At 38.7% G+C, this 23,518-nt stretch overlaps 1 long non-coding RNA gene across 1 annotated transcript in view; it reads left to right on the forward strand.

Moving 5' to 3' along the window:
* Nucleotides 1-21,257, forward strand: part of LOC117491958 — a 61,026-nt gene extending 39,769 nt beyond the window's left edge. Inside the window, exon 3 of the long non-coding RNA XR_004556804.1 lies at nucleotides 20,946-21,257. This is a non-coding gene — a long non-coding RNA (uncharacterized LOC117491958). The remainder of the gene's footprint in view (nucleotides 1-20,945) is intronic.
* Nucleotides 21,258-23,518: the final 2,261 nt, after the last annotated feature.

The following is a 23,518-nucleotide window of genomic DNA, read 5'->3' on the forward strand; positions in this document are numbered from 1 at the left end:
CAAAAAATGTCCTTTTTAGGAGAGTTTATCAAAGCGTGTCTAGACGGAGAATTAGACAACACAGCTCACCGTGTGACACAACAAAGAGTTAAACCTTTCTTTCAGATTGCAGCATCTCCTGTTTCCAGCAAAGGTCTTTGAGGGGTAAAATAATGAGGGATGAAGATGCAACGGATGCATCTAGCGTTACAGAGAAGTGCTCCCCTGAGCGGGCAGGACATGTACAAGTACAGGCAGAGGGCAAACTGCCTCTGAACTCACACACATGACTGCAGAAAAACCTGGATGAAGCATCTTAATACTGCTTCACGTTCATACGAGAGATACAAAGACATCATAGGTAGAATTTCCTAAATTGAAACCATAATAAAGTGATTTAATTACCCACTTTTATCTGAGATTGATTGTTTGCACCTCTGTTCAGAGAAAAGTCACCTCGACTTCGTATAACAAACCCAATGACATGAAGCAGTACTGTAGTGTACTAGAGTCTATTTTGTATGTGACTTCCTACACAATAATCAGGTGTACTAATATCATTACACCTCGGGGAAATCAGAGGCTTTTTGTTCTCGCTTTCTCTGTAAGAGGATTTTCGAATAAACTCTGAAAGGGAACGTGGAGGTTATCAGATGACTGCAGTGATTCTCCTGCGAGAATTTCCAGTCAACTGACTCCTAATGAGTTTTCTGCAGAAACAATTAGATATCAGCCATGCAAGACGTAAGAAACTGGGCATCATGCCACATTGATTCTGTGCAACAATTCGCAGTCATTACATTTCTGATAAATGTCATTCTTTTGTTACGCACACACATAATGGGACAGCTTATCGGACATTATGTGGCATTTTTGTATCCCTGACACGAAGCACATTAAGGTGTTCAAGTAATGGCCGCCGTTTATTCATCACAGCTCCATATCAGTTTGACGCTGAAATATTATAAGTTGGAAGCATATGGGCTTTTTCACATGCCAACATCCCCTGATACTTTGATCTTTTCTTTGTTCGCGCTCTGTGTGTTCTGTCTTCTCTGGCTCCTCTGATGCTCTATAAAAGCTGATATCACTCAGAAATGTAGACGATGTTTATGGCTCCCTTGCGTTTTAAATCAGCCACCGTAAGAAGCTAAAAGGCTCATAGGAACATTTGTTTTGCTTCAGAAAGTTTGCTTCTTCTAAAAGAGACAGCAAATTCACCCAAGGAGCTTGCAAACTGACAGGCAGCATTTATGCAATTACTGTACCACCATGTAGTTTCAGCATGATGTGTTCCCTGAAATCATTCATAAAAAAGAAACTGCATTTCAGCAAAGAATGTACAAATAACATAAAAATATATAGAGTGTCTCGCTGCGGTGTGTTTGAAGGTCAGGTCTTTTCCTTTTATTGCGGTAGTACAAAGGAAGCTATCTTAGTGAAGACTTTGTCACTCCAAATCAATATTCTTTGACATTTGTAGTGAGGTGCAGGGCAGCAGGGGTGAGGCTGGAGCAGAGAGTGTACAAAGCATGGGCTTTGGAGAGCGCTGACAGGCCCCGGTGTGACCATTAGCTTTGAGAGACACCCTGCGGGGCTCGAGGAGAGGGAGGTTGGCGAGGCACTGCAGGCTTTTTATTTAGGAAACACGCCAGGAGACCCAGATGAATAACTCAGCGAGGGAACGGAGGATAATGGTAGGTTTCAGTTAATGCAGCATTCAACAGGCATAGACAAAACACGGCTTAGTTATGCATTTGAATTGAGGGCAAATGACCATATTTTCCGCGCCACACTCCCCCTGGCTCACATCTACACGGGATGATCTGGTGTAAACTGTCAGATATACGAGTTGTTTGTGCTGTTATATAAACACACAGGGAAATGAATTCATCCTTTGTTTTGACTCCATCAGTCTCTGAAACAATGTGACACAATTAATGACGCCTTTACAGTAAACTTCACAGTGATGGAAAACAAAACATATTAGTTGAATAGAGCTAAGAAAACACACCCATCTGTAAAAGCAATTTGAAGTTTATTGTCTTGACTTTTGTGTCAATTAATGGATTTTGCTTTGTTTGTGCTACAATAGGGGCCAAGCTTTTGAACTTATCTGTTCTCCCAGACAAGTATTGACGGGTTCACATTTAAAATTCATTTAGAAACAATGAATCTGTGATGAATGTAGCAACAATAGACACGACTGCTGTTTCCTGCAATACAATCTGCATAATTGGATGGTGTGCCGTAGATAACAAGACAAATTACACTATTTTTTAGGAAGGTGGAGAGTTATAACATTTAAAGTAATATAGTATGCCTCCTAACATTAGCATTTTGAAGAAAGGTCAGTTTCATCACGTTGACGATGATGACGCAACGACACGATATTTGGAAAAGTCTTTGTTCTCAGTGAGTCTGATTCTCCCTCAGAAAAGGACATTTTCTCTTCATACCTGCTGTGTGTAATTCAAGAGAGAGAAAACAGCGAGTGTGATTCATGGATCAGAATATTGATTTCAGCTGAACGAGGTTTCATCATAGTTATCATGCGCGACGTGTCTCTGTGAGCCGGTCTACTGTGGAGACGGCCGACCCCTCCTCAGGGACCGCCCCCCTAACAGGTACTATGAAATAATGAGGGATTGAGCCGCTGGATCAATAATTGAACAGTTTTTTTTCTCATGTGCTGTCGTCGTCTGACTGCAAAACGTTCCTGTATTAACATGTTGCAGTGATGCTGCTGTCAGTTTATTCCTCCCACTGTAAACCGACCACAGGGCAGCCGCAGGGCAGCAACACATGAGATGAATACATTTCCATTTAATGCAGTTTACACACCTATAAACTACTGAGTCACCTATAGTGACCTATAAACCCATGCTGGTTCAGTTCTATTTACCAGCACTTGCACAAAGATTACATCCAAACAGATATTTTGTATCACTTTGTACAAGTTATTTGTTTTCAAATGGATCCAATTATTTGTGTGCAAGACTGTTGAGGCTACAATATTTCACTCTCGCCAGTGAAACCCAGGAGATAATCAATAAGACATGCCAAACAATAGAACACAATGATTTGAGTTTAATACCCTTGGCTCGAGAATCACTAATGTTCCTGTTGCAGAAAATCGATCTCCTCCACACCGTAGCGGCTCTAACTGAAACGCGGAGGAGTGAAAGTACATCAAACACATGCAGTGGTAACAGTGTGCTGCACAGCATGACATCAGTATGCTACACACACTGTGTCATTTAGTGTCTGTCGGGTAGTCGTGCTGTGAAAAACAGAAAACAACACGATGAACAAATAATCTATAGTATGTTGGTACAGTATGGCACTTCAATCAGTTTACTATAGTGTCCAACACTTGGCAGTACATTTGTGTTGCAGTTTGACCAAACAACACACTAGGGACATGTGGGGCTTTGCTTCAAACTATTTAAATCGTGACTTAAACAACATCTGCAATTTAAGCTTCAATTGAGTTTCAATCGACCTATTTGAAAACCCACCTATGGTGCTTGTGTTCATGTATTGGGCTGCATACACAGTCACGAACCACACATGCATATATACATACAAACAATCCGTTTTACTTGATATATTGTTAATACGACATGCTACTGGCGTAACTCAATTGATGTTGATTGGTTAGTGCACTACTTTGGCGCAGACTAGTATGTCTTGACAACTTGGATGGATTCTGATTACTTTAATGACCCATTAAGTGACTCAAGCAGGCACAGCTCCCTCGTATCCATTGAAATATCTCAAAATATAGTGGATGAATATTAGTGTGTACTTTGTACAGATATTCATGTTTCCCAGAAGATGACTCCTGATTACTTTCATGGTCACTTCTGAGGTTGACATTTTATGATTCGCCAAAAATGTCTCACGATCATGGTTTATGAATTTGTTTTAATAAATAATGACATTTTGTCCTTCAGATGTATGTTAGCCAATGTTAGCATGCTGACACACTAAAATAGTGAACGTGATAAAATGTAAATATATATAAATCTGTAAACTTTAACCATTTGCTCCTACGCGTGCATGTTTTGCATGATGACATTAGCTTAGCCTAAATACAGCTTCATAGATCTGCCAGCATGTTTGTATACTCTTGTTGTTCTAAATCCTATTCCCGCTTTATTTGTCTTGTTGTTTCAACCTGAATTTAACATCTTAACAAGGACTAACAAGCTTAAACTAGATTACTAAACTACATCTATTGCATTACTTTACGCCCTGTAGAAATACTTATATTTACTATCCCTATTTGGAATGATTTCCGCAGTCACAAAACATTTTCAGAGGCTTCAATGTTTGCATTGTTAATTCTCCATCGTCTGGTTTATTTACATTATTAATGCCATGGAGATAGTCACTGTACGTTGGCTGACAGTCAAAGGCTGCTCTGCGACTTCTCAGAATTGGGGCTACATTTCATATTCTCTCAGATGAAATCATACAGTACTACACTGTAGCCTAGCACACTGGCAGAGTTAGGACAAACTTGTGAAATAATGTGGAAAAGGTTTTCTCGGAGAGTTAAGTGTAGAGGCCAACGTGTAATTAATTAACCATGTCCCAGAGGCAGAAAATGACAGCCACATTTTAGGGCTTCTATTACAGGGTGTTGAGTTGCAAGCCTCAGGGGGGGCTGCCACATCTCAGGAATCTCCCCCCCCCCCAAAATCAGATACATGATAAATATTCAATGACACATGGGCTTATGGGTAACAACGGGCTCCGTTTCCCTGAACTTGATGGAAGAAGGGCTTGACGGAGCAACGTAATACAGATCCTCAAACCAAAGCGCAAGTCTGCATCAACACCCCCTCGGGATTCACCCTCTGATCTCCAAAACCGTAGACGCCAGTGTCAGTAAACGATCCCTGCAGCACACTCCTCTCCTTACAGGTAAAAGCACGCTGCAGGACCAACCCAAATTCACAAAGAGAGAGGGAAGTGTGATGTTATGAAAGCATATTTAATGTTAAAAACACTTTCATGCTCTGGTATCATCGACTGTAACCTTTGTTTGTCTGTCTCCTGTGCCTCAGAGGGTTAACGCTCGCTGTGTTTGCTTTTGCAGTTACTGAAGTCACTCCCTGACAGCGTGATCAATAGAGCAGATTACTTCACACTGTTAGCTATCACCTTTCTCTCAGAGCAGGGTAAATGAGCTCCAGCGATGGAGAGTGCAAGCTGTTTGTGTTGGCGTGAAATGTTATAGATGATGTTTTTGGCAAATAAATCATTGTAAACCTTTAAGGCATCACGAAACAAAACATCCAATTAAATGTAAATAACCTCTTTCAATACACCTCGGCATAATCAGAGGTGTTCGCTGTGAAGCCGATTAACTGTAAATCATTGCCTCACATCAGCATATTGAACAAAGAGTTATGGTAATGAGGCTTCTCAGCCTGTGACCTTAATTAAGTCATCAGACTCGGCTACTTGACCAGCGGTCAGGATGCTCTGTCACACCGTCCTGCAGCTCTAACGGGAACAAAACCAGCTTTTACTGGAGGACATCACACCGCACTGTGTCTTTACAGGACAGAATATGAATGCACACTGGCTTTCAGTTACTCTGTGTCCAACAAATTAGGTTTATGTTCTTTTAGTTTATTGTGACAAATGTGTCAATGTTTTTCATTGCCAATGTTTTACAACCGTCTTGAACAAGAGATCTTAAGTACACATCTCTAGCTGATTTGAATCATTTATTCCATTCACTCAAAAGATGAAACGTCTTTTCTCTAAGCAAAGCAACCACATTATTGTTTCAATGCATTTCAGAATGTACTTCAGTAAGTGAACGCATCACGGTTCTTTTGGTCTCTAATCCAGTTGTTGCTGGTTCCTCATGTAACATTCAGCTCAGTTAAAACCACACCTAAACAAGCGATGTTTATAATGTGTTGAAGCTCAGCTGCCATTTTCTTTTTACAGTCATCACATCACAGTTGTTTATTTAGCTTTTTGTCTTTATCTTTAAGCTTGGAAATAAAGCTGACAAAGGTGCTTTTAGCCATGAGGTTTGGGCAAGAATAACAACACATACTGTTCCTACATTTTAAACCAAAACAACAATCCTGTGAATGCCTAAACATAACCATAGACATGTTGATCATCGTGTAAAGGTGTACTTTGTTGGGAAAATGTTTTGCCACTTTTGAAAATAAAACATACATGGAAAATGCATCTCATCATGTCAATAAAAATAGGAATTGGGCCGGTTTTACATTTTCCTTGAGATACAAATACTGTTGCAAATCAGAAGTACACAAACACAATTTGAAGGAGACAGATTTTAGACATAAAATGTAATAAAAATGACAGTATGAATTTAACACTGATCTGATTATTTAAATCAAAGCAGCTTTGGAGCATTATATATTAATGAAAAGGGATATTCATATCAGTGCTGCTGCATAGTCTCATGCACAGGTAGTGTGTTGTTCACTCAGTGTTGTTCTACCCGCTGACAGCAACATTTGCATTTGCCGGCGGCTCAGCTTCATGACGCACAAACTCAATTTAGTTTTCAATCTTCCAGAGACTGATTGCTGAAAACAAAGCAGAAGAGATATGATGAAGGGAAACCGCATGTGTAATGACTCTGCATAGTCTTGAAAGTTAATTAGTGCCGTATGATTCGATTGGCCATCGGGACTCAGGGATTCGTGGGTGGACGGCATTGACTCTCAACCAAAAGGTTCAGACATTAAAACTCAGCGGACACACTGCTGCTCACACATTAAGAGACCTGGTACTCATACAACATGCCCTAATCCTATTAAAATAGATCGCTTACATACTGTATAACACCAAGTCAATAGAGATACATGTAATCTCATTGGCTCTGAAAAAGAAGGATTGCCCTAAAGATACTTAAGGTGGTATTAATTTCATTCTATTGATGGGGCCCAGGGAAGGCAATGAGGCCGATACTGTGTCTCTGGTGGGACATTTGACAGAGGGAAACGGATCACATGAATACTTCATGGGCTTTAGGTGCATATTCCCACACATCCACAACCTGTTCGTCCGGATGGAAGAGGCATGTTTTAAGTGACAAAGGGTACAGACATTTTAAGAAATTTGATTTGTTAAAAAAAGAATCTCACTGTGCTTCAAAGTGTTCCTGCTTTTAGAAAATGATCACGTCTGGCATGTTGACACCACCATTAAAACCTGCAGCTACATCGACAAACCACAGCTATCTCCATGGCAACAGTTGACTGTACAGCAAACTGGTTCCAAATAGTCACGAAAATGTCTGATTGAATATCAATAACTGAACTGTAGATATTAAAAAGTGGGGATTTAACGCAGCACACACTGATAATGATCCCTCATATTTACACTACAGCCAATCAAAGAGCAGAAGATATCACACAAACCATCAACCCTCTGACTTTACATCATTATAGTGAGAAATTAACTAACTTACACATCATTATAGTTAGAAATAAAGAAATAAACTCACTCACACATCATTATAGTGAGAAATAAACTCACTCAGTTTCATGGGAGCTTGTCAGCTTTGCCCTAATTAATATCCGAGAGCAGTGCCTTGAGAGAAGTGTTGCCACGGTTAACCATGTTAATGAGTTCTTCCTCCCTTTCCGAACTGGCAGTGGCCTCACTGTAAGTTTGATTTCATTTAGAAAATGATTACAGCTTAGTGGAGTCAGTATCTGCATCAACAGGGAGATACAGCTTCACCATGACAGGGTAATGATACAGTACTTTAAGAACAATATGAAAGCTGAAACGGAAACTACCCGTACACTAACAGATAATAACATCAGGTGTCATTCACATGCTGACTGCTGTATCTGACTGCTGTCATAATGCTGCAGCTGACAGCCGGTGGAACAAGGTGGTTTTACTAGAAGTCTCTGCTGAGGAATACATGCCTTTGCTACCTTTCACATTGAAGATTGCATGGTATAAAGGATTATTTTACATTACATGTATGTAGATACTTTATACTTATGGCAACGTAAATAGAAGCTTTATTATTTTATTAATCTCAAATATTATGTAAAACTTGACTTAAACTTAGAGAATTAATAAGCTATCTCTTTTATAACCCAACTGAGCTGGGCTGCCATTCAGTAGAAATTATTTTAATCTTTAATCAGAAGATCTCTTAATTTGATCACTTATAGCTTAAGGAGTTAGTTAGTTAGTTAGAGTCATAGTTAGACTTTAGGCTATTCTAACAATATCAATAAGGCTACAATAAGCTAATAATATTTATGGGAAAGTCTTTTGTTTCATGTTGAGTTTTTAGGATGTTTACTAAGTGAGCATTTATTGCAATCATATACTTACACTTCATCTTTTATCCCTTTATGAATTAAAGTTTGTACAGTGTATTAAGGTAAACATATGCATTTAATGCTTGTATTTACGTTACCATACAATCATATTACAAAATACAAAAAAATATATGAATGAACATCAAACAATCAATGTCCCAGTAGGTCCAACCTTATCACATGGTCTTAATCAGCAAATGTGGTTTCATCGCATCCCATTGTGCCTAACTAGCTTTTAATTATATTTTGTATTTATAAACTTTAAAATACGCTTTTTATAAGCTCCATCCACTGATGAGCACACCAATTTGATATAGTTGGAAGTAGCAGGTCCTGTAAAGGGATCGTGGTTTGAGATGGTTTTGTTAAAAATGTTGTTTTGATGAATTCATTTATTACTTACAATGTCCAGAAAGAAAATGTTTAATTCCTGATTGTAAAGACACCAAAGACAAAATGATAACCAAAAACAAAGTTAAAATAATAAATAACATGAGTTATCACTAGTTTTGGACTGCTCTCATGCCAATTCATGATTTATCAGGAATGAGCCATAAAGAAAGTGAAATTTAATTAACTAATCCTTACCTAATGATTCATTATTTTTGAATCTCCCAGTCTGATAACTCGCCATTATCTGCTGTACAGTCCTCAGTTAATGATTCATCAATTATAAGATATGATGCGTTCCTCAAATTGTCTTAGAAACTACTTGCCTGTATGCCTTACTGTAAGTTTTACCCATTAACAGTAATAATAACGATCTCCTGTTATTAAAGGTGGGGTAGGTAATTTTGGAGAAACCAGCTCGAGTGCGCTAGAATTTGAAAATACACAACCGGAAAAAATCTGCCACTTCCTTACAGAGCCCCTCCTCCAACACACACGAACGCGCACATGACCAATGAGGGCACGAGATAAGTTTGTGCACAGATGGAAGGCTGACAGGCAGGTAGGCCATCCAGTTATTTTAGCCGGGCCGGCTCAGATGATTGGTCGTGCCTTTTACAGTACTACGGCTTCCACAGATGAATTTCTTTTGTGGATTTTTTGTCAAAGCACTTAAGATATTCATTGCTATCGGGATGTTAAGAGCATTCCATGGAATATAACAAAAAGTGTATCTCGAGTCGGTTTCTCAAACTTACCTACCCCACCTTTAAGTGAATTGCGGTTGTAAGAACTTGAAAACACTGTAATGTGGGAGGACGTAGAGATCGGTATCCGGTTATATGGTATTGTTCTGCATGTTTAATCACAAAAAAGTAATAGTGTTAAAATCTCCAGAAATAGCTATTATAAGTGAACATATGATTGAATTAAATACCAAATAATGTACAGCTAAAAACGTGAATCTGTAAGAAAAGTGAATTAAATGTGCGTTGGGGAAACTGCCTCAGTGAGATTGAGATATCATTTCTGAGGAAGTACGAACAGTGTGATGGAGTGTTGACGTGCTGGATGTTGCATAAACCCTCGGAGATTGCAGGAGCTGCCTTTTTCCCATTACATCCAGTGAAGCATCAAATGGATCTCAGTGTGCCATAAAACGATCCCTCAGTGGGTGTGAATGCAGATGATATTGAACATCCGCAGTGTTTTTCATCAACAGCTTTCTATGCATATGAACAACACAGGAGCTATTTTAATCTATTTGAAGAGTACTCCAGTTTGTGCTTGACCTTTAAGAGCTTTGTCCGACAGTCGAGCTGACTATTATGTGCGGCTCTGCTCCAGCAGGCAGAGTGACATTCAGCCACTCGAGAGGGAAAAACAAACCGAATATATGTCTGAATGTATGTGGCTCCTGACGTTTGAAATGTACAACAAAAACGAGACAAAGTGCACAACAAAATGACAGACAATTGCTTGTTTTCCATCCGCTTTGAAGCGAGGCAGAGGATGAAGACCGACAGTCGCTGGCTTTCATCTGCAGGAGAGCATATGCTTTTGAAAATAATTGTTTCTCACTGCACTAAAGAACCTTACACTTTTATTTTGTAGTGCGACAGGCAGGGAAAGTGGGAGGGAAAGCTGCTGCAGTGTCAAGAATAGATTAAGTGTTTAGTCATGATTGTTGGAATATTTCCAACAATGCACAAATCACAGAAACGTTTTATAATGCTATATTAGAGAAAATAAAGGTTATTTTAAAGTGACTTTCAACCATCAGAGGGATACTCGTGTTGGTCTGAGTGATACTTATTAAAAATGACATCCTTATGTATGTAAAATATCACTTCTAAAAGCCAATGCGCATGTAAAGTATGTTGGTTATTTAGGACTAAATAGTATTTCTGCTTCTCCTTATAATGATGATAAATATTACCTGGACTTAGGTCTCCTCATCTCCACTCTCACTGGGGATTACAAATACTTTCAGATACAATCAGATTCATCCTGGGACTTCTGCCCTTTGGAGTGCAGACGCAGGTAATTGCAATCAGTTTGTACAAAATTGCGAAGTCAATTGCTCGCTTCAAGGGTTATTTGGTAACTCCGTAAAGTCTTCAGTTCACAGAACCAGGACTTGAATGGAGAGCCAATCTATTTCCTTCTATGTCGAGAGAAAAAGAGCCACAATAAGTAGATCATTATTCCACCATGGAAAAAATCTACTGCCTTGACTTAAACCCAAAAGCCAATAATGATGATGGAGATCAGAAAGATGTATATTGTGAACTTATGAATTATACTGTATATAGCTCACATTATGACTTTCAACCCCAAGCATTTCTTTGTGCTCGTGACTTTCCTAGAAAACCTCAATTAAACAGAGGATTTATTATTCTGGTACAAGAATGGCAAAGTGTATTCTTCATAGGCACTTTAAAATGTAAATGACTTTTTAACGCTGTTCTTTTCACTTGGAGAGTTTAATGGTGTGAAGAAAAACACTGCCTTATTTCCATACAGCAGAAGAAAATAAATCGTGCTGCTGCTTTATTCTCTTCACCCTGCGGAAAGACGACTATGTGCCATTGCCCTTGACCTATTAATGCAAAACAATGACAATATTCTGAATTAAAATCCTGATGTTGGAGGGCATAATATACCAATATAATTCCCCGCACAATACACTATTTCCAACCTTAGAAAAGCAGGTTAGAACAGTTTTGTGCAGTCTGCCCTGGATTGTGTTAAGGATTAAAGAGGAAGTTTGACACATTTTTTGTTGTGGCTCAATGCTGAAAGAATCCCCAGATCCTTTTTCAAAGTAATTCTCCAAAAAACCTTTATTGGGTATTGGAAAATTGTTTTTTTCATCTGCATTTCTCACAGTGGGGATTTGGAGTCAACAGAGAACTACTGACTACAGACAGACACTGTAGACATGCTATACCACTTTGACTCTGATAAACTGCATGTATCTATTGAAACTCTACCTATAGTGTCATCCTTTATTTATATTAGTACTCTACAATGACATTAAATGAAATGTACCTCCCAGTGTTTTACGATTTTGAAATAGAAGTCTTCATATCAGCCATATATCATGGTCGTACACACACAGTGAGCAGTGATGGCAGTGCATCATTTCTCTGCACTGTCATGGGGGTGTTGTAAAATTCAATGACCATTTTACCCATCCCATAATGTTGTCTTGTGTTTAGAATAAATTGTTACTCTTTAAACTGTAAACCTTTTTTATTGTAGCGTTTTAGCCTTAAGCTTAAAGGTCACCTATTATGCAGAATCCACTTTTTCATGTCTTTTAAGGAACAAATATTTGCTCTCTTTTTTTCTTGATCCATTTATATAAAAACCTTTCTGAAAATGAGCTGATCAGATGTTGCCCACTTTATGATGTCATAACGATTTTTTGGCTTGTGTAACCATTAGCCAATAACCAACCAAGGTAACACCCCCCCCCACCTTATCACCTGAATCTCCTCCTAGAGCAACATTGGGTTCTTTTTAACCAAATATCTCTCAGAGGGGCGTGGGGAGTGGCTCCTTACTTTTAATCAGCACTTTTGAAACAGGGCTGAAACAGAGGGGTTTATGGGATGCTACAATGTATGATCTATTTGGTATTTCGAGGCCAAACACTTCAGAGACATGTTTTGTATATATCTGAGACCTATAATATATTGATGAAAAACAGTATCATAGGGGACCTTTAATGCACACTGTCTCAAAGTGCAGCCTCACATAACTAGTAGACTTTTTGCTGTTTGATGCCCAGTGATTTTAATTTGAGTTTTCCTATTTCCTCTTTTGTCTCCTTTGTATTCCAGACGTACATTTCTATGAGAGGATTGAGTCTAAAGAGAGAAGTAGATTCTGATTCTGAATTGTGTCTACACTTTTGCAGGATTGGTCTGGATAACCACTGGGAATAATCAAAGCCTATCCTAGGGTAGAAAACAACGCTGTCTGAAAAGCTCAGCAGGATCATCACTTTGAGTCCTTATCTCTCACAGAGAGGGAGAAAAAGGTAGATGGAGGTATTTATCTCTGAGAGGATTTCTGCTTTGATACTCCTGGGCAATAAATCTGTCCCCAGTCTTCAAAGAGACAATACAGTATGTGTGGAACATATTCTGTCAGCAGGAAGCCTAAAAACCTTCATACAGGCTTTGTCTGTCGCACTCACTTAGTATCTTTAATTGTTTCCCTGATCACTGAAAAAGTAAGCGAGATTCTACGATCCATTACCCTCATTGTTGTATTCAGGAATTATCCTGAACAGGTATTTTAGTAATGTCAGGAAGAGAGAGGAAGCAGTATCGCAAATCAATCATTTCCATTCTTTCTAAACAGATTCACTTTTCAGGGAACAAAGGAAAGGAGAGCCGATCGCAGGTTTGGCACACAATGGGATGAAGGGCAGATATTCAAGAAACACACATTAGCTTTAGGTTAGCTAATTACTTTTCAAATTGACCCATTTATCTTAATCTGAAAGGCTTCTAGATAAGACCGCTGTATTATTTAGCACTGCTGAAAACCTTTTGTTATGGGTGGACAATGCATGGATCTACTTTTACTGTGAAAACATATTAAACTTGTATGAGATTAAAGCATAAGGAGACTGTAAGCTGTCAACAATGGGCACATAACATTACAGCTTTACATCATGTCCAACTGTGTCAAGCTTTTAAATACACTGTATAAATGTAAATGTAGATTTTTAAACATATCTTGTGTCGAAAATCCTCTTAATATGTGTTACAAATGTAACACTAAATGGAAGTCGTGCACAGTCTTTTTTTTGTTTACCTTTTTCTAAGGCAGATTCTCCCTGCCTCCAGTCTTTGTAATAAGCCAGGTTTAACTTTACAATTCCAACTATCGTGTGTTTCAAAGAACAGCATTTTCATTTCAGGGGAAAAAATCAAACATGGCACGCATTCATTTTGATCATTAGAAAATGTTTTACTCTTCATTTATTTATCAGAAGCCAGTCGATACTAAGTTGTTCAGACATGATAACAACCTGAATATGTTGTAAATGTAATTGGACATTGAGGATGATCAGGAAAAGTCTGCTGAAGCTTCATTGCCACAGCACTCTGAACATTTACATCCATTATTTCCCTGTGGTGCTGATACATTATAACAGTAACACACAAATAACAATGAGCAGAAACAAATCTGCACCTACAGAAGCGCTAGAGCTCCGGTTTAGAGCCGGCCTGGAGCTTGACATGAACCGTGCCAATTGTGGAGACAGGCTCATTAAAGGCTGCCTCCCCTTGTGTGACAGCAGCCATTTGTTTAAGAGCCTATCTTCTCTCCAGCCAACCCAGATGCGATAAGTCAAAGCATGAGAGTGCTCGCAGAGACACCTGACAAATGACGGTGTGTACCTGCCTCACATCCTATAGCAGCATCTCTTTGGAAGAGTAATGTCCAAGAGGAATCAATTTCCTGCAATGAATCTCAGCCCAGACAACAATCTGCAATTTGTTTATGTGAATATGTGTACACACATATGGTCTGATACGAAGTCAACCATAGACGGACAAAGATATAATATGATATTTAATATGTGCAACAGATGTCAGTCAGATTATGCCATTCAATAAAACATATCTACTGATATATCACTGAAAATATATTTGTTATTCAAAAACCAAATAGTGGTAGATCGGACATTTTTATTATTTTGCTTTGGCTCAATGCCTTAAATTTGTTGACAAACAATATTCTCAGTTAATGTCTCCCTAAGGCTCCATTTAAATGGAATTGACTCAACAACAAAAAAAGTTTACACCCAAGCAAACTCTTAGGATCACATTGTCGGGAAGCTTCACATTAAGTATAGAAATATGTCTGAAATTAAAAATCAAAAAGTCTCCTAACATGTGATAAGATTGCAAGCCACAGAACAGTCTACTAAATGGACCTGGAGATGAGTGTTATTTTAATTGCTGTACAGAAGAATTAACTTTAATGGTTAGTCTTAAAGAAATGTGTCCAAGAACCGACAAATCTCATCTCCTGAATGCGATTGTGTGAAATGTTCGAAAGCTACAATAGCTTGAGGTGCAAACCGGTTAAATATTTTGTTATATGCTTAACACTGATACAAGAATACAACTTGTTCTTTAAAATAAAAATAAATAGCCACAGGTACCAAGTCTCCTTTTATAAACTAGCAATGAAACTTCAGTAGGTGTTAATATTGTATGCACAGAAAAACACCATATTGCCCTTTCATGTTTTTCATTCTCCGGAGATCTTTGTTCAACGTGACCTTCTCTATTAATCGGTTTTATTTATTCTGACAAAGAAATCCACACAGAATGAAAGTGTTCTAAAATAGTCTGAGGCAAACGAAGCTTACTAACCTTGTGTCTCATTTGATTACACTACAGGCCTTTTTATGGCAGTCTTTTAGACACAAATATCACAGTGATATTACATGTGGTGTGAAACAACACCATAGCTCACTTACTTTAGAAGGTAACTTATGCCCATACTGTAGTATTTGCAGTATGCACATTTGGCAGCTGTTAGTCATAAAAGTCAGCAGATATGGTCAAATAAATGAACAAAATCATGAAGCCTAAAGTGGAATTTCAGCTCCATATTTTTTTATGATCTCCACATTTATACCTACATCTTCATGTAGGGGCTCTCAGCTGTAAAATGGGGCATTTATAACACCTCATTGACCCTCAAAATGCTTTTGCTTCTAAAGGGCCATATCCTTCATATACCTTATGTCACGGATCCTTGAGCCTCGAAATGACCCCCAACCTGGGAACAATTCCAATGAAAAAATTCTTATAACACACTTCTTTAAACTGGAGCATACTATATGAATGAGACTATGTATGATACTCACCTTGCCTATTCTCTTTAATAAGACATTAATCATGTGTAGGAGCTGTGAAGGGTTAAGCTGCTGCAGCAGTGCGCTGTCTGTATTTCATTTCCATTAAAGCAGTCTCCCTCTGGCTGTATCGAGTGTCTGCTGCTCAGGATGTGGTGCAACAATTAATCCTCAGATTGATTCACTTCCTATTGAATTGCCCCCAAACTAAAGCTGTAATTCAACCTGTCCTTGTTAATCCTAGACTCTGCCTCACTCACACAACTTTAAAAAGGGAACGAGACATATCGCAACTCTTTATCCATCAATTTCAACTCAATTGAAATCCGTTTTGTGTTACGGCGCAGAGTAACCGACATGCTAGTAGCAGTTAGGTGTATTCAGTTAGATGTTCTTTGTTTGAGGAGGGAGCTGTAAACTGAACTCAAATATTGACACTCGAAACAGATTTAAGTGTAATATTTATTTAGTATTAGCTCCAGAACTGTCAGATAGAAAGGTCAATACCACTTACAGTATGTGTGTCTGTTAAATACTGTGTAACTAACTAAAAAGTCATATCTTTCTTCTTGTGTAAAAAGTAGCCTACAAGTTGAGGTTTCACTGGGGGTTATGGTCTGGACTATTTTCCAGGAGGTTGTTTTCTTTTTCTTTGTACAAATATAACAGAAAATATACTAATTTTAAATGAATAAACTTAAAGGGGACCTATCATGCAAAATGCACTTTTGTACGTCTTTTATACATGAATATGTGTCCCCGGTGTTCCAGGGAACTCACCAAGTGTCAGAAAACACAACCCTCTCTATTTTTCTCCATACCCAAATCTCTAAGAAAGGGGCTGCAACGGATCTGATCAAAACTGATCCAGATTTGAACACTGTCCTGACGTCAGGACAGTGGCGCTACGGCTATTGGGCCAACTCCACCAATCAGGAGGAGACAGCCACGGCCATTGCCGTTCGAAAGCGCTGGAGACGCTGTAGTACATATGCCAGGCCTGTAGGTGGTGCTGTTCTCACATAATCTGCCCTTGCAAGAACAGAGCTAAAAAATGTCAAATTGAGCAAAATGAGGCATGGCTAAAATGCATGATCTGTTTGGTATTTTGAAAAGAAAAAAGTATAAATATGCCTTATATAGGTATGGTCCTACACTATATTATTCAAATATAGCATGATAGGTCCACTTTAAGATGTACCAGTAGTTGGAATTTGTTATCTTTGAAGCCAGATTAGCTGTTTCCCTCGGTTTCCAGTCGTTATGCTAAGCCAAGCTAATCATCATCTGGCTCCAGTTTCATATTTATGGCGCATATACAATACAAAAAAAATATTATTTCTATTTTTGGTTGTTTCTAAATGTAGTACTTGAAGCAGTACATCAAAATAAGTTCAAGAAGATATAGAAATAATATTGAAATTGAGAATGGTGCAAGGGACACAATGTCAGGAATGTCTTCTAGAAGAAATAAGTAAACTATATACATTTCAAATATAGTTAAATAAAACAGAATGTTAATTAAATACTGTACAGGTAATAATGCTTATGGTAATATATAAATATGTGGACTGTAAACAGATGTTTGTCAGTCTAATTGCCTGTGGGATAAAACTGTCTCTGAGTCTCGTGGTCTTGGTCCTGATACAGCAGTATCGTTTGTAATATTTTGGGTGATGAACAATACAACACCTGCAGTAGCTGTACAGAGTGTCTGCTGCTGACACGTAGAAGTGATTAGCAGTGGAGGAGCTGCCTTTGTTTGAAACTGAAAGAGATCCAAGGAGCAGTGAAAGATAATGTGATGACAATGTTCAAGGTGAAGTAAACAATCACATGTCTTTTGTTCTATCAAGGCAACAAATATTGAGCTGGTTTTCAGCTCTGTAGCTGCGGGGATTTAAAGTGTGCTGCAGTCTTGGATTGCCTCTGATCACGTTTCCACTGCTAAAGTGTTGGAGCAGCATTTTTCAGAGTGAGATTTCATACCACTGAGGGAGATAATATATTTATATTAAAAGGCTCTCAAGTGCAATCAATCTTTCCTCTGGGACATGAAAAAGAAGCTTAATAAGTTTTATCAGCAGCAGCTTTTTGTGCCCCATAGAGGAGCAGTTCATTATGATTATAGTGCAGCACTATAGGGCTCAAGGGGCCACTTTGAAATGGTGAGAACAAATATTTCACAACTGGGAAATTTGTGTGGGGTTCAGAAGGCCAGATAGTTTAAACTTCTGGGGACAGTAGTGCATCATGAGAAGGTAACAATACTAATCCGCTTCAAAGGCAGTGTGCTTGTCACAAGTCCTTTAAAATCTCGCTCTACCAGTCAGAAAGTGCCGGAGGGGAAACCACTAGCTGCACTTTGATCTTGCCAGGTCTATCACTTTTGATAAGAGCTTCTGAAGCAAATGAGGAAAACATTGTCATTCAAGAAGCAAGCTTAGCTGCAAGGCCTGTTAATTAATATAAATAGCTGGAAGCTAAAACTGCAATGCAAGAGGTGGATAATTATATATTTTCCTTGTTTGTTTTCTCCTTATGTTTGGCAAAGATTTAAAAGAAAACATGTTTTTGCCAAGGGTAAATCTGAACTGTCTGAACTCTACTTTTCTCAAAGAAACTGTCAGATGAAATGTATTCATGAAATGGAATAAGAAGGACATTAATATAGATATTATCAAAACATTAGATGGATATACTGTAGCTCCAATGCAGCATTTATGTCCTGTGCATCAGAGGTGATAAATATTTAATGTACTATTCATTAACAACCCTCATCTTCCTCAGCATTTCCTTGATTTTTAATGTGCAATGCTTTAATAAGTTGTCTCCAGTCTGCGGTCCAGGAAAAGCTTTAAGAATTACAAGATTGCAATTTGTACGGATTCATGTATTATGTGACAAATTACAACTCTTTGTAGCTTTTGTTTAATCCCTCAATGAAACTGCTGAGCAATTCATCTTAAATTAGTTGAATACATAGTGTGAAACTGAGAGCTGCTTATTTCTTCATTACCGCAGACTCATAACTTTGTGAAACTGGATAAGCAGGTAATCCTCAGCAGAGGTTAATGTAGTACTTTTGAAATATCACCTGCGTCCGGTTCTCCCTGTTAGTTAAGAGATGACAGCTTGTGTTGATTCTGAGAAAATATTTCTCTGTGATTGGTGTAACCATCTATGGCTTTTCTTTAGCTACAAACCTCTTCTCAGCCAGTCACTGCTCGGACATTATTGAGAGTTATGGCATCTCACCCTAAGATTGTAGCCTTGAGGCAACCATTTATAAAAGGTACTCTTACATCCTGCGAGGTGTCCGTCAGATAAAGAACTGCAGTAGAGCCACAGCTTTAAAGAGTTTCCATCACTGTAACAATAAAGAGCTTTTTGGATTATTCTAGTGGGAATACTAAATAAAGCATGTGCTATAAATAATGTGGTAACTGTCTCAACCAATTTAAGAGGAAAACAAAACTGGCATTGAAGTGACATTCCCCAACCACGCTGTAACCTGAAAATGAGCAGGAGAGGCTGTGAGAACATTTACAGCTCATTCTGCCCGTGATAATGAGAGCCCGCTGAGTCAATCAGCACAAAGATAACATGCCGGGGGGGCGGCTCCTGTGGAGGCACCCTGTGACTACTGAGCCCCAAACCCTAATACTGCGGAGTTGTTGACTTATTTAAATTAGATGGATGTTCCTTTCATGCCACATAGCAGTCCTCAGACATTTGCACGATGGTTTGAGACGCTCTTTGGGGTGTTATGTTCACATGCTCGCATTCTGGGTACAATTTGGAGTCATTTCCTGCTGCTGTTTGCACAGCGAAGCGCTTCAGGCTGCGCTCAGAAGGTTTTGTTGGAAAGCTTACAGTAGGCTATATCCGTCTTATTGAGAGGGAGCTAGGTACTGTTACTGCCTTAACTCTCACTTAAATATTAAATGGTTTTTGAATGCAGGACATTACATTTGTCAAAATGTGTGATAAAGCTCTGGTTCTTGGCAATAATGCATTTTACATGATCAATTACAGCCAGTGTAGACTCCCTAATATATGCTAAACCGACAATTTAAAATATTTTAATTTGAAATATTATCAATAAATAGCTGCTTTTTTTAACTAACCCTAACCCAAAGAGTCTTCAGCAATGGACAGATTATAAGACGACATGTCCCAGGACACAGACATGTAAATGCCCCCCCCCCCCATCCCTCCTGCATAGGAACCCAGACTGAAACACATACAAACAAATATCCCTCATGTAGTTTTATAATCTGTCTTTAGTCGTTTTGTGTGTCTTTGTAGCCCCTTGTGTCTTTATGGTTGTTTTGTGTCTGTTTTATTGCATGTTTTTTTTTTAAAGATTGCATCTCCTTGTTGTAATTTAGTGTATTTTTTCTGTTGCTATGCATTTTTCTGCAGTCTTTTTTGCATCCCATTTTAGTTATAATTGGCCTCTTTTTAGTAACTTTGCAGCATATTTCCTATTTCCTTGCAGTCTTCATGCAGCAGTCATTTTCTGTCTCCTTGTAGTCGACCTTTTGATGGGTAGGAGTTTTCATATTGCTCTCTCTCTTCGGACCACTAGAGTTAAATGAAAATCATTTATCCATGTCTTCCCACGGATACCAATAAATAAAGATATTTGAACTTTAGTTTTGCACTTGGGATCATAGCTATAATGTTTTTATTGTTACTGGAAATCTCTCTTGAAGATCCTGTTTTATTTTACAGTTCTGATGCGGCACATATCAATGTGCAGAGCTCATATAAGAGTGATGAGGATACAATAGGAGACAACTACTGTAACTGTGAACATGAGACGCATCAGTCTCTGATCAATAATGAGCTTATGACAGTGATGGACTGCAGGAATTGCAGAGAAATTGGAGAGACAAATGGTCCGGAGCTCGAAATACACAGCCCCACCCTGTTTCAAGGTCACTGCTTTGTAGCTTAATGTGAAATGATCATTGCTGCCAGGAAGATTTACAAAAGTTAATTTGACCCAATAAAGGTTCACAAGTTACAAATGATTTTTTACATGTATAGTTCATAGCTTGTTGCTAGTTGTATAAAACATGCGAGAATCTTTTGTGTTTTTGGTTCTTATTCAAACGGTGGCCATATTCATTTATATCAATTCTATATGATGAGCTGCAGCTTAAAAACATTTGATGGCAGATATGTAATGAACCAATATCTGATGGGCCATGTTGCACACTCAAAGTGCTGCTATTTGCCTTCCTATACTACTACAGGATATTGCTACTATTTCTTTACAATACTAAATGAAGTGCTTCATTTGTTTACAGTGCTGGAGGTCAGGATGGGTGGTTGGTGGAGAAACGTCAGGACTGTGTCCAGAGACCAGGATTTGCATCCTGCAAAAACACTTTGGTTAAGGTTAGTGAAAGATGGTGGCTGTGGTTGAATGTTAATAGGCACGTAATGATTTGTGCTTCAAGTCGCTACAGACTTTTTCTATAGTTAACCAAGACCATCATCTCTCCTAACCTCAACCAAGTGCTGTGAGAGACTTAATTCAGCCATAAAAAGTAGAATAACGCTGAAGTCACTACAAGCAGATATTGCATTGCAAGGTTGTTGTTTATCTGGTGTTTAACAAAAACATGTGTCAATAAATATTTTACTGATGCGTTCATTATTAATATTTTTGAAACTTGACAGAAACATTCATTAAATCATGCTGCGGATTGAAAGCGTTTTCCTCCAGATGGTTATGTCTGTGGTGCAAATGTATAGTGATACATTAAAGGCACAAACTAGAGCTTCATGTAGCCTGTAGTCTATCATTAAAAAATATTAAATGCCAAATTGTGATATTGTTGGCCCGAGTGTTTGCGCATTAACTCATAAATCCGCTGCGTCTAAATGATTATGTTTTGCATCAGTTAAAAGGATAAACATTATTATTCCACAAGCGTTTCTCCTGCTCCATCTGCCGTTGTGAGGAGATGTGAATGCTTCATTAGAGTTGGAGGAACAGCATCCTCCTTCTGTTTTATGTTGTAAAGCATCAAGCAGATTTCCTCAAATTCTCTTCCAGGTGGCACATAAAGTAAAACACCAAATAGAGGCTGCTCGCCCTGTCTGTGAAAAAAAAGTAGCATATTTAAGCACTGACAAAAGCTATGATACTAAACAGTTGATTACACTGTAATTAGCACATCATCTGAATTAAAGCCTTTTACTTCTGTTAGCCTGAAACCAGATAAAGTTTAATGGATGTTTCTGCAGCTCTGCTTGTGTCAAGCCCAGTCTCATTGCACTCTCTAGCCCCTCTACGGATCTACTGTTAAGGCATCCTATTGCCTGAACTACATTGTTATCCCAGGGGAGGCAGAACAACAATGATTTGGCTTCAGTCTGGGCAGGTTTGTAAACACCATAGCCTACAAAACAAAGCTAAAAAATCAATACCTATAGCATGTCACGGTCACGCTGCCAATTTCTCTCTGGTGCTCACACTGAGTTGTTCCTTACAGTAAGTGGACTAAACCTTGAATTACAGAAATAAAGGCATGGTTGATTCCTCGCTTTCCACAGAGGAATACAGGCTATAATGCTTACCACTTTAAAATAAGACTTGACCAAAGTGGCTTTCTGAATGAAACCCATATTTGTGTTCAAGGTAAAGGTGTGGCTGTAATCTCACCGCAAGCCTGGAACCAATAGAATATATTAATCACAAACTACTGGAATGAAAACACACGCACGCACACACACGCACACGCACACGCACGCACACACACACACACACACACAGAGAGAGAGAACATTTCATTCCCCTGTCTCTATTCCACCAGGTACAATGACAGGCTTCACATAAAAGACATGATCTTTTCCTCTGGGAGAAAAAGCAAGTAGAGTACAGTATGTGACAAGGAAAAATAGCACACTCTAAGAAGGGCATTTTGGGCTGGATGAGAGGGGTAGTGATGATGGGTGCTTGTACTTCTGTGTCTTTTTCACATTTTGAACCAAAGTTAATCATGAGAGATGAGACGGTTTCCAGACCAATCACGGGGAGCAGAAGTTGTAACTGAAGTACTCCCCTAGAGAAGATTTCATCAGGCAGACAAAAACAGATTTAGGTGACAACATCATTTCATCTGGTTCTGCATCTATCCTCTCTGCTCAGGTTGCTGGGTGATCTAATGCAGCGAGGATCTCATCTGGAGCTGCGCCGTACTTTGTGGGTGATACTAAAGGGCGTCAACCACACTCCAGTGAGCCATTCATTCACGTCACACAAATGAATCCAAGAGTAGGCCTCTGCCACACACCGAGAGCCCCCGCTCCTTTCCCCACAAAATGAGATGTATTCCAGCTCTTCTGCACACAGCCACATTTTGGCACCCAGTTAAACACAAGCAGGAAAAAGAGAGAAAAGAAGTTGAAAAACCTTCTTAGAGAGTTTTAAATAATACATAGTACAAGTCCACGTAGACCGTCTCGCCTGAAAGGAGTCAAAAATACCACAGACATGTCGAACCTTCATAGTGTCTGCCACATCAGAGAGGCAGGCAGCATCACTGCAGCTGCTGGCAGCCAAACAACACACACATACGCACACTTTGTATTTTGCTGTTTCAAAAACATGACATTTTTTAATGAATCATTTATTTGCATTGGTTAAATAGAGGGAAAATACGCTTTATTGCCAAGAGATGTATAAAAAGATTGATGCCCCTTTTGTATCTGTATGATAAATATGGGGCTACAGCCAGCAGCCGGTTGGTTGGCTTATCAATGGATTTTAAACTGCAGGAATAATTGGGAGGGGGGAATGCCCACTAATTGACATGCTACATTTAATTTGTTTAATTTGCAGAAAAACTCAAGTTTTAAAACTACAGTTTGT

Source organism: Trematomus bernacchii, unplaced genomic scaffold (genome assembly GCF_902827165.1).
Source record: "Trematomus bernacchii unplaced genomic scaffold, fTreBer1.1, whole genome shotgun sequence".
NCBI lineage: Eukaryota > Metazoa > Chordata > Actinopteri > Perciformes > Nototheniidae > Trematomus > Trematomus bernacchii.